The sequence below is a fragment of the Canis lupus genome, chromosome 10 (assembly GCF_003254725.2).
Source record: "Canis lupus dingo isolate Sandy chromosome 10, ASM325472v2, whole genome shotgun sequence".
Lineage (NCBI taxonomy): Eukaryota > Metazoa > Chordata > Mammalia > Carnivora > Canidae > Canis > Canis lupus.
The window spans coordinates 10,557,550-10,575,904 of record NC_064252.1 but is presented as its reverse complement, the minus strand read 5'-3'; the positions used below and the strand labels follow the sequence as shown (position 1 = coordinate 10,575,904).

The following is an 18,355-nucleotide window of genomic DNA, read 5'->3' as shown; positions in this document are numbered from 1 at the left end:
TCAGTTTCCTTCACTGGAAAATATGATAGTAGTGTCTTCCTCGTGGGTTTTATTTTTCTTAAGATTAAGTCACTGTATATAAAGCACAGAACACTGTGTGTGATGTGGCAAACACATTCAAGTGTAAGTATTAGTCTTAGTATTAACCACTCTACCGAACACAAAACTAAAAAGTGAATGAGTCAGGATTTGGACACAGGTCTGTTTGGCTCCCAGAACTGGCGGCTCGTACATGTCAAACTGCCTCCTGCTTTGCCCATTTGCCTTGAGACTGCAAGGTAGAGTGAAACGCTCTTTCATCTTTTCCCTTAGGAATTCAAACCCTCCATCAAATTATTGTGGTTTGAAAGGCATGACTAGTACCTCCCCAGGCTTTCTGGAGATAGAAGGCTTTAGCAACCTTAGCATGAGAGAAACCAGATTCTGAAATTGTTTTGGTTTAAAATGCACAACCAGTATGTCACACCTACTCTCTGGGGCATGAAGACTCCAGAAGCATTAACGTGAAAGAGCCCAAGCTGTGCTTCCCAACAAGAGCATGGCAAAAACCACAGATCCTACCCTGAAGGTTGTTCCAGGGTCGTTTGCTACTCTACTAACGTTGCTATCTGCCCACTGATGTGTGGACTGTCTACACCAGACCACCCGGGAAGAAAGGACTCAAAGGCCCCTGAGTGCGCCTGTTCTGGTACATACAGTAGCAGCTTGCTCTACCTTCTTTTCCTCATTAAGGGGTGAAGGAAAGTTTTGTCAAGTTGTAGGAGTGTGTCTTCCTCCGCACTCCCCTTCCCCTTTCTTCTGTTCCACAGAAAGGCATGGGCCCCACATTGCTCAGGAAGAACAAAGCAGAGGTGAGAGGTAGATAAGAAAGGTGTTATGTTTGGCATGACTGGTTTAAGCTCAAGGCTGGGCCTAAATAGACACTTAGGGTGAATTTTTTATATCCTTTGGGTGTAACTTGCTGTGTCTGCATCCATATGATACCCTACAATTAAATAAGAGACTTGGTTTGTGAGATGCATTTCCTAAGACTATCCTGCTTTTTTTTTTTTTTTTTATCCTGCTTTTAATTTAGCTAAAATCATTTAAATCCAGCTAACTCATTCTGGGCTTCGAGCCATGACATCAGACTAATTTCTATGGATATTAATGTGTGTAAGCTAAGGCCAGCTACTTCCAGGATTCCTAAGTCTTATTCAGAAGACAAAGAAGTATAACTCTAATGTGTGTTAAGGCCTACAATTGTGCAAGCAGGAGAAATGGCCTAGATGATCAGCTGGGGTCAGGGGTGGTAGGAGGAGGAGTCAAGGGAAACTATCCATTAGGGAGGGATATAGGAAATCATCACATGGAAAAAGAGGTGAATCCATCAAGCAAAGGGCAGGGCAATACATACCTGATTTATTCAATCAATTTAAAAATGGTAGCTCCAAAGTGTTGCAAATGTTTTATAGGATAACCACTTTTATGGCACCTTTGAGGCAGGTTCTATTATTATTTTCATTTTATATGTGAAGAAATCAGCTTTCCCAGCAATATAGCTGGGGAGTGACAAGACTCGAACAAGACAAACCACCTCCAAAGAAAGATATGATTGTGAACCATTACACCTGACTGCCATTCTCTATAGGGCTTCTCTGGGTTGCCTCCTCTCAACAAGGGCTAGCCGTCAGAATCACACCGGAGATTTCTACAAAGGTAGAGATCCTGGTGCTTCCTCCAGGGGGTGATTTCATGCCTCTTCTCGGTAAATCGGCTCTACGATTCTGACAGTTGTTCAACCTTGAGCTTCAGAAGAGTTCATGGCGCCTCTTCCTTTTTTATTTTCCACATTCAATCCAGCATCAGATTTTCTGAATTTTCCACTGAAAATCTATCTCAAATTCTCCCATTTGTGTGTCTATCTCCACTCTCAGCACCCAAATCCACGCTGTCCAAACCAACTGTTCTTTCATCTTCTCTTCTGTCCCCTATCTAACCCATCCACATCATAGCCTCAGTGATTATATCCTCCTCTGGCTCAAAGTCTTCCAATGGCCTCAAGTTGCCCTGGGGATTCAGCTCACACCTTCATGATGGTTTACAGGGTGAGCCCATCCCTGTTCGCCTGGTTTACCTCATATTGCCCTTCTTCTCCAGCCACATGGGTGTTCTTTTACTTCCTCAGGGTCTTCCCACATGCTGCTGTTCCTTCTGTGAGAATATTTATTTATTTATTTATTTATTTATTTATTTATTTATTATTTTTTTTTAGAAAGAGCATTCAGGAGGGAGGGGCAGAGGGAATGAGAGAAAGAGAATCTTAAGCAGGGTCCCCACCCAGCATGAAGCCAAACATGGGACTCCATATAGGACCCTAAGATCATGACCTAAGCCTAAATCAAGAGTCAGATGCTTAATAGACTGAGCCATCCAGGCGCCCTGAGCACTATTATTTTCATACATGGCTCCTTCTTAGGTTTCAGACCTTCCCTGACCCTCTTTGACAAAATATCCCTTCTGTCATTTTCTTTTAGGACAAGCTGTACTTTTACAGCACCATAGGATTACTTACTGAAGTCAGTGTTTCCAGCACAGGCTTGAAGGGTCTATGAGGGTAGATATGGCACCTGTTATATCCATCATTGTATACTTTCTACTTGGTCCAGTGTCAGGCCCAGAACAGATGTATAGTACAATTTTAATAAATAAATAATGGACAAAATGAATTCAAAGATGCATGAAATTGGAAAAGAGGTCACTGCATTTAGCAAGGGAGGCCACTGGTAATATTTACTTGGCTCGTTTCAGTTAAGAGATGGGGAAGAAATAAAAACTAATGAATCCTGAAGTTGAATGAGGAAGCAGAAAATAAATCAAGTTAATGTTATGTGGAGGAAAAATAATTACCATGTTCTAAACCTTAAACTTGGCACGAAGCATTCATTCATCATCATCATCATTTAACCCCTCCCTCCCACTTTTTAAAAGATTTTGTTTATTTGAGAGAGAGAGAGAGAGAGAGAGAGACCGAGCAAGAATACAAGCAGGGGTGTGTGTGGTTGGGGCAGAGGGAGAAGGTGAAGCGGACTCCCCGCTGAGCAGGGAGCCTGTCATAGAGCTTGATCCCAGGACCCTGGGATTATGACCTGAGCCAAAGACACCCGCTTAACCGACTGAGCCAACCAGGCCCCCCTCATTGCAGTAACTTTATGAACTTCTACTATCTCCATGTTTTGAACGAGGTAAAAAAAAAAAAATCTCAGAAAGGTTAAGCAATATGCCCAAGGTCACATATCTAGAACAGAGCAAAACCAGGACCAGGCCTAATTTCAGAGTCCGTGCTCCTGACCAATAAACCAATGGCTCTTGAGTGTGCAGGACAATCATGGCAGTGGGTGGCTTATTAAAAACCACTGTCATCAAGAAATTCTGCTACTATCAAGAGAGTGAAATTAAGCAGGTCTCAGGGAAGAGTCTAGGAAGAAGCATTTTGAGGGATTCTAAAGCAGGTTGATGTGGGGATCCTACTCTGTAGAGCATCAGTCTGTGCTATGCTTCATAAGAGTAGATTTTAGGTCACTTGAAGCTTCTGATCTAAGTTCTGGGATCTCTAAGACTTCATCTTTATACTGGTAAAAATGTTTTTTGGGGCACCTGGGTGGCACAGTCAATTGAGTGACCAACTCTTGATTTTGGCTCATGTCCTGATCTCAGTATTGTGAGATCGAGCCCTGTATTGGGTTCCATGCTCAGCAGGGAGTTTGCTTGAGATTCTCTCTCCTTCTCCCTCTGCCCCTCCCACATGTGCTCACTGTCAATCAATCACTCCCTCTCTAAAATAAATAAATCTTAAAATGTTTTCTCACAAGCTTTAGTGGTTAAATGAGCTGCCTTGTAGAATACTAACATATAGTAGGTGCATAATAAGTGTTGGCCCTCTCCTCTCTCTCAGACTTTTCTTTCAGGAACTTTTACTAGGTTAGGAATGAAAGAAATAGGCATAATTTGAAGTTGTACTAATTTCTGGGAAAGTTTTATCCTCCTCCCCCCTACTCACTGGTATCTCCATTTTTTAGATAGAGAAGTATAGTCATGGAGAGTTAACTAACTGTGCCCAAAGTCACAGCAGGTAAATGGCAGCCTTCTTAATGTCTGTCCAATGCTGGTGAAGAAATTAGATTTGGAGATAATCTGCAGTAAATGTTTATTGAATTGAATTTCAAATTTAGTTATTCTTTCTATCGCTTTTCTCTTAGAACATAATCTTCCCTTTCTCCTTTATTTGTTGACTACTGTCTTTCACTCTCTTTTTTTTTTTTAAGTTTGTGTCTTTGTGCTTTTGTTATAAACATCAAATTCTTTTTAGGAGACCACATAGTACTGAAATAAAATAAGTCAGTCAGTGTGTCAGGTAATAGGTGGACCATAAGCACAGTTAAGGAGGATCGTGGTGTGGTTACTTAGAAATCGTTAATGAAGCTACAGTAACTCTAGAGGCTTCAAAGTCACATGGGCAAGAATAAGGTAAAGCCTTTGCTCAAAAGCGTGGAATGACTTGCTCCTGGCTCTTTGCCTCATGCTGGGTAAGGTCAGTAAGGACCCTGGGACCTTGTCTTGTGCCTTTTCCACCCAAATCTTACATCAGTTCTATGCCTCGGCTTTTCTTCAGTTTTTCTCTGGCTGTGCCTTTATCATGCAGAAGCTTGTGACCCCACATCTCTTCTTCTGTGGCTTTGCTTTTAGAGCATGAACACATAAGCGAGACTGAGTTGGTGCCTCTGCCTGCAAGTCAGCTAAAAGCTTTAGGTCTGTCTGGCTTACCTTAGATAAGACCTCAGTAAGAGACCAGGATTTTTTTTTTCATTTGATGTTTTTATCTCTTTGTTCTTTTATTGGTGCTTTTGCTTTTAAGATTCATTTTGTTTGTTCTGACATGTTTTGTATTTGGCCTCAGTGCCTGGGTTTTTAGCCACCCTTTATCTCAAAAATCTGTATGGTGCATCAGAAATATGTTCGTTCCTCTTGCTCTCTCTCGCTCTCTCTCTCTCTCTCTTTTTTTTTTTTAAGCATGAATGGCAATTAATCTACTACCTGGAAATAGACTCCAGTCTATTTTCCAAATTTACTGTAATTTAGTGTGTGAGTCAGGGTTCTCCAGAAAAACAGAGCCAATAGGATATATAGATACAGAAATTAGATACAGATTCATTTTAAGAAATTGGATCATGTGATTGTGGAGGCTTTGGGAGTTGAAAATCTGAGGGGGAAAGGTTGACAAACTGAAGACTCGGGGGGAAAGGTTGCAGCTCGGGTGCAAAGGAGCCTGCTGGCAAGCCAGGAAGAACCAGTACTGAAGACGGAATCTAAAAGGCATTCTCCCGGCAGTTTGTTCTTGCCTTTTGTTCTATCAACTGATTGGATGAGGCCCACCTACATTATGGAGGGCAATCTGTTTTACTAGAAGTCTACTGATTTAAATGTAAATCTCTTCCACACATCCTCACAAAAACATCCAGAATTATGTTTTTGACTAAATACTTGGGCACTGTGTGGCCAGCCAAGTCCATACATCAAATCAATCAACTTGCTTATTGTTTTTCAAATTGGAGTCAACAAACCCTATCACAGATACTAATAGATTGGCATGAAAAATAAAGGAGTTCAGTGGTTAAATAGACTTGTGACATGTCGCCCACTGTGACCTCCTTCTTGGAGGACGCGTCGCCTACGGTGACCTCCATCTTGGAGGACGTGTCGCCTACTGTGACCTCTGTCTTGGAGGACATGTCACATACTGTAACTTCCCTTTTGGAGGCCATGTTGCCTACTATAACCTCCCTCTTGGAGTGTCCTATTGCACGTTCAACTGTTAAAGACTTTGGGGATTCCTGAGGTCAAGAACATGACTTACTTTCTGTAACTACTGCCCAAGGAAGGCTGGACAGCCCTAACTCTGTGGTGCTTTACTTGGCAGCTGCCACCTTCGCCAACACATTTGAAGGACGTTGTCTCCCTAAAAGTCCAGACTTTGAACCCTGGTGCTCAGAACTAAATTGCACAGAAATATTTGTCTAGGTGTTAAAAATATCTGCTACCAACTAGTCCAGTAAAACAGGACAACCATTTTATGTTCTGCTGTCCATGGGCTTTCCAGTAAATCCCAGGCAAATGCTTACCATGTCTATGCTGTGGTGAGGCTGAGCTGTCAGGAGCAGCACCTGTTTGTTCCAGTTCTACAGTTGTTTTCTCCTTTGATAGCACCTTTCCATTTTGTTTGCACTCTTCTGTCCCATGCCACTTCACCTCTCTCTTTTGCCACTGCGTGTTTCTTCCTTATACCTGAGGGAGCTCTAACCCAGATGAGCTCAAAAAAAGCAGAACTTCCATCGTTTTTATTCATGTGTGCTGTTTTCCTTCTGTACTTGGTGGCAAAGTCTTTTATACCCTGTACTGCATGCCAGTAATTGTCTTTCCCTAATTAAATCACCCACACGCTGGAATTGTATTGTGCACATGAAGTGATAAGAATAGGTATTGTTAGTGATGTAGTTAAACATATCATGCTTGAGTTTGATGGGGTTTGTAGAAGTTATACCAACTTAGGGAATCTAGACTTTCTACCTCCTCAAACCATGGGCCTAGGTTAGGTCCATGGCTTTGACATGACTCACCTTGAAATACTTTCTGGAGGAAGCTAGTTGCACATGTTCTTCTCATTCTTTCCCTTTCCTTTATTTTAGGGAGAAGTGGAAGCAGCATTTCCTTCATTTAGCATAGCCTCTTCTACCCCAAATAATCTTTTCTGTCGAGATGGATACATCTACATATACACCTTTCCTCTACCTGTCCAATGGCTGTCGTGTACTGAACTCAAGGTGGACCCCTCTGAATGTAGAGCACCTTGATGTCTGTCTTGTGAATAACCCTCTATCCCAGCTCTGTCTATTGGCCTGGATGCTTCATTATGCATTGAGGATAAGTCACTCAGCCCTGTGGTTCCTGCTGGCTCCCATCTGTACACCATAGCAGCCCACTCCTGTGATCAGACCCTTTGCAAACTACTTGGAACTCTTCTATCTCAGAAATTTAAAATCCCTCTCACTTATTATAGATTGTTTTTCTTGTATTTATTTTTCTCTTAAGAAGGTAGATACTCCTAAGTGGTTTAAAACCTCAAGCTGTTCCCAGAGGGTCATTACTAGTCTTTCATTCTCCCTAATTCCAACCTTCTCCAGAGTAGGTGAAGGAAGAACTGTTGAAGACTTACAGTGGAGACATTGGAATGAAAATCCTCTATGTGGTGGAAACCATCACTGACGGCAGGCTAAGAAGACCAGACTCATGCCTTCTCTTGCTCTGCCTCATTTCTATCCCCAGGCTAGAAAGGGGATGGTGTAGTTGCAGCTGTTTAGAGGATGGGAGTTAAATAATACATAATAGAAGGGGGAAGTCTCCTGAGGGGTGAAGAGATCCTTTGGGGAACTGGTTTGGGCCAGATCTAGGGCTGGTGCTGGCTGGTGCCAGGGCTAAGAGCAGGACACCCCAACACCAGAGCTTGAGAATATGGCACTAAAAGGAGGAAGTAGAGGGCTTGTGGCTTGTTAGGTTTTTGGATCAGGACTTTCAGGGAGAGCTAGAGGCAAAGTATGTTTCCTTCTGGGTCATTCCATATAGTTCACTAGAGTTGAACAAAAGGCAAGGATTCAAGACTTGATGTCCAGCCCTAGAATTGAGAGTATGTTAACTTTGGGAGATTCTGGGGGGCAATCTAGCATGTGTTATGGTGTGGAGTCTGGAGCCAGACAGTCCTGTGTGACTCTGGGTAAAGCTCTTTGCCTTTCCTGGCCTCAGTTCCCTCCTTTGTAATATGGGAAGACTTAAGATGTGTCAAGTGCCTTGGCCATTGTCACTCTGCATTCTTTTTATTCTCTTATGGTGATGATGCATCCAAAGCAAATAGGTGATATATGCTAAATGAGTCAAGCAAAGTTATTTGATTGAGAAGACTGAAACAGACACAGAAAAGTGTGTGTGTGTATGTGTGTGTGTGTGTTTGTTTAAACAAACATTGACATTCGACATCTAACATTTCCAAAAATACCAATTTCTCTTACCCCTTTAGTGGTCATGCAAACTGCTTTGGGTCCCAGGTAGAGGTAATTGCCAGGAGACATGGCCAGAGTTGAAGCTCAAAGCCTCGTATGCCAGCTGCTCCCAGGATAGTCACTGTAGCTAGGGTCAGAAAAGAGAAGTCTGGGAAATCTGAGGAGGTGTCAAGCTTTCTCTGAGAGGTAAATAGGTAGCAGTGGATTTAACCCTCTGTGATTAGGGGATGAAAGCCATGGAGGTACGGGACAGCGCTGTCAAAACCCACCATTCCAGGAGTATCAGCAAGAGGGCCTCACCCAGGCCCTTATAAATCCATCTGTCCATCCTGGCAGGAGGCTGCTACCAGCTTTCCTTGTTACTTCAAAAACATTACATCTTTAGTTAATGTGACTTAAGACACTTGGCATGAAGAGTAAAACCAATTAGAAAGAAATAAAAAGCAAAACAGCCTGGAAACCACAATCTAGCGACTGGGGCTCAGGAGGCAGAAAAGAAATGTCAGAGTAGGATGTGCTACATTTCCACACTTCACTGCTGAAAGCAGGAGGCTAGCTTTTTTTTTTCTTTTCTGATAAGTGAACACCCCCACATAAAGGAGCATCGGACCTTTCCAAACTCAAAACAGATTACGTGTTCTAACATTCCAGAATAGCTGAAGGAGGCCTGTGACCCAAACAGGAAACAGGAAAGCAACGGCTCACCCTTGCGTTGGAATCTGGTGTGTAATCCGTGTCTGTGGTTCAGAACACCTCTTGCCTTGTAGACTGAGCAAGGGGTGTGGCCAGCAAGGCCGGGGTGAATCTTGGCTACCACAAGTTTGGGCCAAGTCCGATCGTCTCACTTCAGCCTCTGATAGTGGGCTGTGGTGGAAGGAACCACAGCCACCGGGTGTCAGCTTGCTGTGGTCGGCCTGTCCCTTTGACACCAGCACTCCTAGTTGAGTTCGCCTTCCTCTCCACTTCAGTCTGTCTACTTCTTCAGTGGGAAGTAAACAATAGAGATTATTATTGAGGAAACTAAAGGCTCCAAAGCTACGGCCACTATACTAAGGACACTAAATGTAAAGGGCTAATATTTGGGACTTGTCAGTGGAATGTCATCTCAATATCTGTCCCATGATGCCTCTTTAAATCCATACCTTGACATATGGGGTCCATGGGGAGGCAGCTCCCTCTGCATTTAGTGTCTCAGTTACCGGGGAGGAATTACAGGGTATATGTGGCAGTGAGAAATGGCAACCTTAGTTTCTGAGAGAGACCGCAAGAGAAAGACTGCATTTATAGTGGTGGTTAGACACTTTAAATTCTTAGTAACCAATTGTCAAATAATCGAACCACAACCCACATTTTGATTAAACTAGGTCAAATTTAAGTTTGTGTTGCTTGACTTTTGGTAAAGTGGGCTGATGTGGCAAAGCACCACCACAGAAGTGTTGCTCAAGTGAGCACACAGTGTGACTATGGTATTTATTGTAAATGTGCCTCTAGTCATAACAGTTTCTGTTGTTACTGTACTTCAGGAAGCAAGTAAAGGAACTGGGTTGATGTCATCTGGAAACCCGAAGGCTCCAAGGGCTATTCCGAAATTGATTGAGCTGCTTTACTTTCCTTTGTCTCAATTTCTTTGTCTAAAAATGTGGGCATGATATTAGGAACATACCTCCCAGGGATGGTATAAGGATTAAATGAGATAACACATTTAACACTTGACAGAGAACCAGGCGCATGGTAAGAACCCAAATCAAAGGTGGCTGTTGTCTGAGGCTGGGAAAGTGTTACCATCCCTACATTGCAGAGGTGGGAGCAGAAGCTGAAATGCTCCAGGAATTTCCTGAGGGCGCCAGGGTAAGAAATGATGCTGTGAGGCTTGGTGAATGGACGGTACCCCAGGTGTCCTTCCTCCCTCTTCCCTAATGTATATGTGGTCCAGCCAAGGTCAGCACTCAGAAGCAGAGAAACCTACTGAAGTGAGAACATTGCCTACCATATTGTGAATGAAGCACATGGGATGGAGGGCGCAGGTTTGGATAGGGTTTTCAGGTCAGCAGGAAGTTCATCAAACTAGAACAAGGCCTAAGGGGTAGAACCAGGCAGGCAGACAAGGCGGATGTGTTCTAAGATGCTTCTTAGAGAGGACAGCACAAAAAAAGTGTGTGATTGTGCAAAAGGGGGACAGGGAGTGGGATTTGAAGTCAGGGAAGTTGGAATATGATGGAGAAACCAAGAAGATGAAGCATGCAGGGCTATATTTTGCTCTTAGTTGTTTTGATTAAGGATGTATTCCCCAAACTGGAATCTGAAGACTAGAAGACTTGGTTTCTGGTTATATTCTTGGGGCCTAGTGAAAATTAGTTTTCTGTAAACAATGTCTGTGCATAACTCAACCTTGAGAAATGCTGTACAAGGGTTGTTCCCTCCTCTCTGTGTTGAGGCAGCATCCTCCCCATAATCCAGACTTCAGGACCACTCTATAAACTAATCCTTTCAATTATACAGAATTCAGCTTATCAGTGATAGGGTCACTTGCTTCAGATGATAAGCAGTGCATAGCCCAGGTCCAGTTCCAGACTGGTGTTCATGGCATTCCTTAGGTTTAAATGTGGCAAAAGTTAAATCTAAAAATATCTCAAACAACCTGAATCATAATATGTGATAACCAGATTATTGTGAATCTCAGCCCTAGAGTTACACTACCAACATTTTTCAGTTCCTTAATATTTTAAGATTGCTTTCATTTTATTTTTATTTTTTTTAAGATTTTATTTATTTATTCACGAGAGACACAGAGGGAGAGGCAGAGACACAGGCAGAGGAAGAAGCAGGCTCCCTGCAGGGAGCCCAATGAGGGACTCGATCCCAGGACCCTGGGATCATGACCTGAGTCAAAGGCAGACGCTTAACTACTGAGCCACCCAGGCGTCCCTCATTTTATTTTTATTTTTTTTCCTCATTTTATTTTTAAATTAGAAGAGTTTTCTCTCTGTGAGCTTCAAATATTCTAATACTGAAACCCCTAATTCTTAGCTCAAACTACATCCCATATTGCTTCTGCATTGCATCTCTATACATTGGATAAAATTATGATAAAGCCCTTGGGACTGGGGAAACCTCCAGATGGACGAAGATCGGATCTCTGAATGACTGCATGGGAGGTGCTTCCTAACGTGAACATCTGCACAGGAACTTTTATAAGAGCAAGAAATGAATTTCTATTCTGTGAAGATTCTCCCTTTTAAAACTTTCTCAGTCCAGTAATTCAGCTGGAATAATATATTCTGATGTAGTGCATTTGATTTCTTAGCTCAAATAGTAGAGCCTCTTGCTTCTTTGTCTTCCCAAACCAACAGTACAGTTAGAATGAAATATTTGTACCTATTGAATAAATGTCAATCATTATTCAAATGAGTTTAGGCATTTTATCTCATTTCAATCTCATAAGAATCTTAAACTGTAGGATTTTCAAATCCTCATTTAAAAGCTGAAGAACTGATAAGATTAAGGCACAGAGAAGGGAAATATTTTGCTAAGATCAGACAACTGTCAAGTGGCTAAGTTTAGAAACTAGATTTTTTCTTTTCTTTTTTTTTTTTTTTTTAAGAGAGAGAGTGGAGTGGTGCCTGGCTCAGTCAGTTAAGTGCCTGCCTTTGGCTCAGGTCATGATCTCAGGGTCTTGGGATTGAGCCCAGGTAGGACTCCCTGCTCAGTGAGGAGTCTCCTTCTCCTTCTCTCTCTCCCCCTCCTCTCTCCTTATGCATGCATGCTTTCTCTCAAATAAATAAAATATTTTTAAAAAATGCATGTGAGGGTGGGGGGATGGGGGCAGAGGGAGAGAGGGAATCTTAAGCAGGCCCCCTGCTGAGCATGGAGCCTGACAAGGGGCTCAATCTCAGGACCCTGAGATCATGACCTGAACTGAAATCAAGAGTCTGATGCTTAAAGGACTAACCCACCCAGGCCCCTGGAAACTAGATTATCTTGACTCAAAAGTTATGTTTTCGCCTGTAAATTTTCAACCATGTGCCAGTTGCACATCCGGACCGCATGTTGTTTATGGCAGAGACTGCTTCCTGTTCACTGAAATCCATTTTGTCCAACTGGCACAAGAGCCCCACTGTGTTTCCCTTTCTCCTTTGCAGTTACATATGGCCATGTGACTGAGTGGTCCTTAATAAAATGAGAGCAAAGGGAAAATTCATTCTACTTTTCAGTCTGGTCCATTACAACTTCCCACATGTGCTCTTCTATGTTATTTCTACTCTGTCAGGTGGAAGCAAATAGCAATGAAACCATAGGATACAGAGTCGCCTACAAGATGGAGAGAGTCTTGGTTAGTGAGTGATTGCATGGAAAGGAATTTCCCTGTCGACCTCACTTTAAACCATCTGTGAGCAAGAAATTAGTTTCTATTGCGTTAATCTGCTGACATTTTTGATGTTTTCTTTAAAATTAAATCAATTCAACCCAGGGAATTCAAGATATATCTTCTCATGATCATGATTCCAAGTAATCTATTTCCTCCCTCCCTCCCTCCCTCCCTCCCTCCCTCCTTCCCTCCCTCCCTCCCTCCCTTCCATCTACCTACCTACCTTTTATTCTACCTACTGTAGCTAAATAGCTTTCCCCAAAGTATTTTGTTCAATTATATTGTATAGATGTGGAATATTTGCATTGTATAATTCCTTGGAAATAACATATAGCAATTATAACACAAGAATTTAGCAGCTGTTCATGTGTTTTAGTGATTACTTTGGAACTGTGACTGATTTCCAAATCTTAGGAGAGCATAAAGAGTTCCAGATATAGTAAGCCCCCACACACACCTATTTTTGTAGTTTAAAATTGAGATCACGTTTTCTTCTGTTATCCTTTATTTAACTTTTTTTCTGACTGAAATTGACTATGGAAACTCAACACAGTGATAAGTTTGATCTTTTCATCAGGATGCCTTGAATGTTTTTAATAGGGTGATACTCTTATTTATTAAGAGGGGTATTTGAAGAAAGCCTTTGATGTATCTTGATCCATTGATAATTAGTAGAGAAGCATCATGTAAAGATAGCTAACGTTTTATAGTGTGCTTACTGTGTGCCAGGTGCCCTTGTAGGGACTTTGCATAAATTAAATCCTTTAATCCTCAAAATGGTTGTATAAGGTTAAGCCTTATTTTTATCCTTCTTTCATAATGAGGACATCAAGGTATGGAAGCATGGAGATACACAAATTACATGGCAAGTACGTGGTAGTGTTGGAATATGAACCCATGTAGCCTTTAATCATAACCACGCTGCCTATTTTAATAGGTAAGTATTGATTCTGTGTGATTTCCCTTACCATTCTAAAGGCATATTAATTTTCTATTGCTTTATAAAAAATTTCCAGAAATTTTAACTTAAAACACTATATACTTATATCTCACAGTTTCCATGGGTCAGGCTTCCAGACTTAGCTTAGGTGAGTCTTTGTTTAGGATATCACAGATCTCATCTGAGTTTCAAATTCCTTTTCCCAGCTCACATAATTATTGGTGGAATTTATTTCCGTGTAGCTGTAGAACTTATTACAGCAGCTTGCTTCTTCAAAGCCAAGAAAAGAATGTCTTTGTGACCTCCTTAAAGTCTAAAATGTTTTTAAAGGGCTTCCAACTGATTAAGTCAGGTTCAGTCAGGATAACCTCCTTTTTGATGAATTTGTCAACTAATTTGGGATCTTAATTATACCTGCAAAATCCTTCAATTCTTGATATGTAAGGTAACCTAATCAAATATGTAACCGAATCATGCACGTAAACCAGGGGCATTGATCATGGGGCCATTTTAGGATTCTCTTTACCACAGTGGTGCAATGTCTGATCCCTTCTTCTGTGGGTGAAGGAGATGGATAAGCACTATCATACAATGAGATGATATGTTCATTAGAACTGACTTATCAACTTCAGTTTATAAAAACATCAGAAGTTTGTTAAAAGTTCTTTACATAAAATTTTCCTTCTTTAATCCCCTTCTAGAAGAACTCTATTCACACTGAAGGAAGGTTGATGGTATACATAAATAAGTTTTTTGAGTTTATTATTAATTTATTTTGACTAGTTTTCCAGGGCATTTCTTAAAACTACCTAGTTACTTTTGTACTAGGATCACCCACTGGATAAAAATGAAACTACATAGTGTGGCAAACTAAGATCTTTCTTACTAACCAAACATACCACATTGCCATCAACTCTTCTCACTGCCGTCTCCTCCCATCATTCCACTCCCAAGTCCTTTTTGTGCCTCTGGATCTCCACACATGATGTACCTGCATAAATGCTCAGTTTTATCTGGGGTACTTTTTATATCTCATTCCCACTCCATCCTCTACCACCTGTCAACTGGTAGATTCTCTGATTCTTCAAGACCTGGCTCAGATGTTATTTCTTCTGTAAAGCTTTTCCCAATTTCCAAGCTGAAAGATAAGAGTAAAAGCTGCAGAAAAAGGATTTGAGTTCTAGGTTCAGCTGGAGGGTAGAAATGGGGGATAATACTGATATGAACCCCTTTTGAAGGGTCCTGTCTCAATCTGGATTTAATTATGTCATAGAGAAGAACAATATTTAGGAGAAAATAAAATGGGTCTAGGAAATCAAAGCTAAACTAAAAATAAACACGTGGATTCTTAGTATGTTCTCTCACTAAAGAGGTTGAGAAATAAAATGTCAAATGTGCTCTCTAGTGTCTGGAACTTCATTCTTTTCTAACTCTCCACTAAAATGAACCTGAGCAAATTAAAGATTAGGGGGACCTTTTTCCTCTTGTCTGAATGCAGAGCTGCTTTAAAAATACCTGGAGTAATGCTGACAATAGTCAGCTTTGAGGGATTTCCACTATCCAACTCAAAACCACTTCAGCATAAAAAAATAATTATTCATAAACAAATTGAGTTCTTGATTTGACAAATCTGTGATGATAACCAAATAGGAAAAGGTGAAATTCAAAACAGAACTTTGTGATGCGAAGAAGGTTAAACATAATAGGTATGCTTAATTTGTATTAATTTTAAGAGAAAGGTGGTGTTGACATATGTGAGTGTTCTGTTTCTTTTATTGGATATATGGCCCTTTATTAAACATAGATACATACTTTTCCTGTATGTAGGTAAGGTGAAGAGAATTATGAGTAATTCCAGGAGTTCTGAAAAAGTAAGAAGCATACCAAGACTAAGAAAGATTGTGACCAGCCGTGTCGGAATACATGTGGGGTTGAAATACATTGAGGGTTGAAAGAAGATAGATTCACCACATTACCCAGAGTAAGCTCAATCTCTCATCTTCTCAGAAACAAAACCTCTCGGATGATTGGTCTAATTATCAAGACGTGCTGATGAGGCATCATAAGTTGATCATAGTGCTAACAAATCCTGCCAAAATTGTTTATAATACTGAAAGGACAACAGCATGTCTTGCCAGTCATAAGTTAAGAACGTATCATTTCAGGAAAACATGACAGGTTGCCAGAAAAGAAAACTGATCTTGAAAAGACCCACTGACATGATAAGTGCCCTGTGACTCTAGAAAGAGGAAGGAGGCAGGCAAGGGGGGAGGGCAAACATGGCCACTGGATTAAGTCTGAATCACTCTGGAAATGTCACTCAGGGCTCAGGTCCTGACTAAGGATCATAACATGCAAACTGCAACGTTTGCTGGTCAGAGGCAATATTTCTTCCCCTGTTGGTTAAAGGTTTCTTTAACACTGGAAGATATAAACTAATTGAGAGATATGAATAAGTGAGTCAGTTTTTAATATGCTAAATGAGGGTACAACAATAGCTACTTTAATCATTGTAATAATTTGTGTTCTTTTTATATTAATCTACTTGTCTGCTCCTAACGTACAATATTATTTATTTATATATATGTATACTTTAAGTATATTGCTTATTTTCTGCCTCCCTTTTTCTCACCTTTTTCTGTTCTTGTCAAATATGAGGGCAAAGGTCATAGTCCTCTTTTTAAACCTCTATATTGATAGATGTTTGACATACAAAAAACCATAGGAGTTTAGTATATACAACTTGATGTATTTGGAGATAAGTACACACCAATGAAACCATGGCCACAATTGATGCCATAAACTCCTATATCATCTCCAAAAGTTTCCCCCTGCCTCCTATGTTTTGTTGTGAGTTTTGGGGTCTTTTTTGACCACTGATGCATCCAAGAACCCGACACAATGCTTGTCACATAGTAGATGCTCAGAAAATATTTATTGAATGCATAAGTAATTGTCTCTTAAAGGCTTTTGTGTTTGTGTTTGTAAATTGTGTTTTTAAGGTTTTTGAATCATTTAAGAAAAGGCAACACATTAGACTTGTAACTATATTGAAGTTTTAACAGCCTCTTGCTGTTTGAGCCTAACACAGATTGAAGGACATTTCCAAAGAGGGGGATACGAGTGGAGAATGATTCCATGTGCACATGTGTGTGCATCACATGCTATTTTATGGCTAATCTAGCAGGATTATATGCTAGCATAGACTTTCTGAGAGGGCAAACCTTCTATTAAATAGACATCTATACAATTCCACTTTCTAGAGATTTTATCCAGAAAGATTTCAAGAGAGCTCCTCATCCTGGGAGTTGGGTCCAGATATTATTTTCTCCATTTTTTGGCTGAGGAAACTGAAATTTATACACAAGTTCGGTGTGTCAGAGAATGTTTTTGGGATCTTTCCAGCTGCATTTTTCTTTAGGAATGAATTAGCTTGTCTCTCTGCAGCCTGTCTACTGCTATGACTTTAGAAAAAGAGACAAATACCATCTCAGAAAGGACATAAAAAGAGAGGGCATGCAAAGAAATTATAAAAAGAAGTTTCTTACAGGTAATGGGATGTTTTCCCTTCCATGCTGTGGAGTGCTGAGGAAGAAAGGAAGGAGAATCAGGGATGTAGTTTTTTCAGTATATGCAACCTGCTTAGAAAGTTCAAAGAAGAATCCAATTTCTCCCCCATCACTGCTTGAAACTCTGGAGGAAAGAGCCTTGCAGACATGTGAAGTGATTGAGTGTGGCATTGGCAAATGACTAGATGGATGAGACATAACTGACTGCTGGGGATTCTGGAAGGTCCCTTAGGCCTCAATGAGTAGATGTGTTGGTGCTTAGAAGACCAGAGAATTGGCAGAGAGAGGCCTGAGAATGCACGATCTGCTGCAGTGTGAGAAGACACACCAGAGGCAAATAGGGCCAGAGTATGTGCCAGCAAAATGTTCCAAACACCAGGGTGGACCCTGTGACGCATCAGCTGGGAGGGGACCAGACCATTCACTGGGAATCAGGAGAGCCCTGTCATGCCTTGACCTTGCTGCCATGTGAGTATATCAGCCCCATCCTCCCCATCGTTGGAAAGAGCAAAGGAAGAGAGAGAAAGGTGGAAAGATTCGACATGTATCCAAAAGAAAATGCATCATAGAAAAATCCATTTAAAAGAGAAGTGACAATAATACCTAATTTTAGTAAGTTTGAAAGAGTGTTTTCCATCCCCTGGTACCCAGTGAGGTGGGTGTTTATGAGGAAGAGTAAATCTATGATATATAATAAATAAGCCACATATTCTTCATATATCTAGGTAGTGTTTGGAGTTTCCATCCCTGCTACCTGAGGAACATATTGAAGCCTACCCAGGTGTGCGGAGTATAACCTCAGTCTCAACCTGGATCCTTAGGACAAGGTTCTCTCCAGTATATTCTAACATCCCATTCTCAGATGTCAGCAAAATCTGGCTGCCCTATAAAGAGTCACTATATATAAACTAACTTAGCCTTGGGTATTCTCTGAATCAGTATAATTCTATGAGCATTGAAGCAAAGGAGGCATTCAAGTTTGATAAAGGAAGAACTCCATCTGACCTGAGTCCAGGAAGGGAAGAATGTGATTTGGAATCCCCGAGGGGCCCATGGGCCCACGAAGGAGGGGCTGGGGAAGGGAAAGTGAACTCTGTTGAGCTCATGGTATCGACTCTTTCTCTGTGTCCTTTCCAATATGGACTCACAGAGGTTGGTCAGATGCTCAAAGCAAAAGAATAGGATCAACTTCCACGGGCTTCACACTGAGCAGGTCCTGGGTGGGTTAAATTGTGATGAAGGCAAGTTTGCTTCTGAAACCCATTCAACTTCATTAAAAAAGAATTTGGTTCCCAAAGGTATCAAACCAGAACAGTCAGAATTGGCAGATTCAAAAGATAGTTTTCATATATTAATTAGAGCTAGGGCTCAGTAACACTCACATCTAAAGAGG

The 18,355-nt window shown here is 41.1% G+C and overlaps 1 long non-coding RNA gene across 1 annotated transcript in view; it reads right to left on the bottom strand.

The window, feature by feature from the left end:
- The window catches only part of LOC112677807 (uncharacterized), a 52,971-nt gene that overhangs the window by 16,428 nt on the left and 18,188 nt on the right, over positions 1–18,355 (bottom strand). The gene's annotated exons all lie outside the window — the stretch shown is intronic.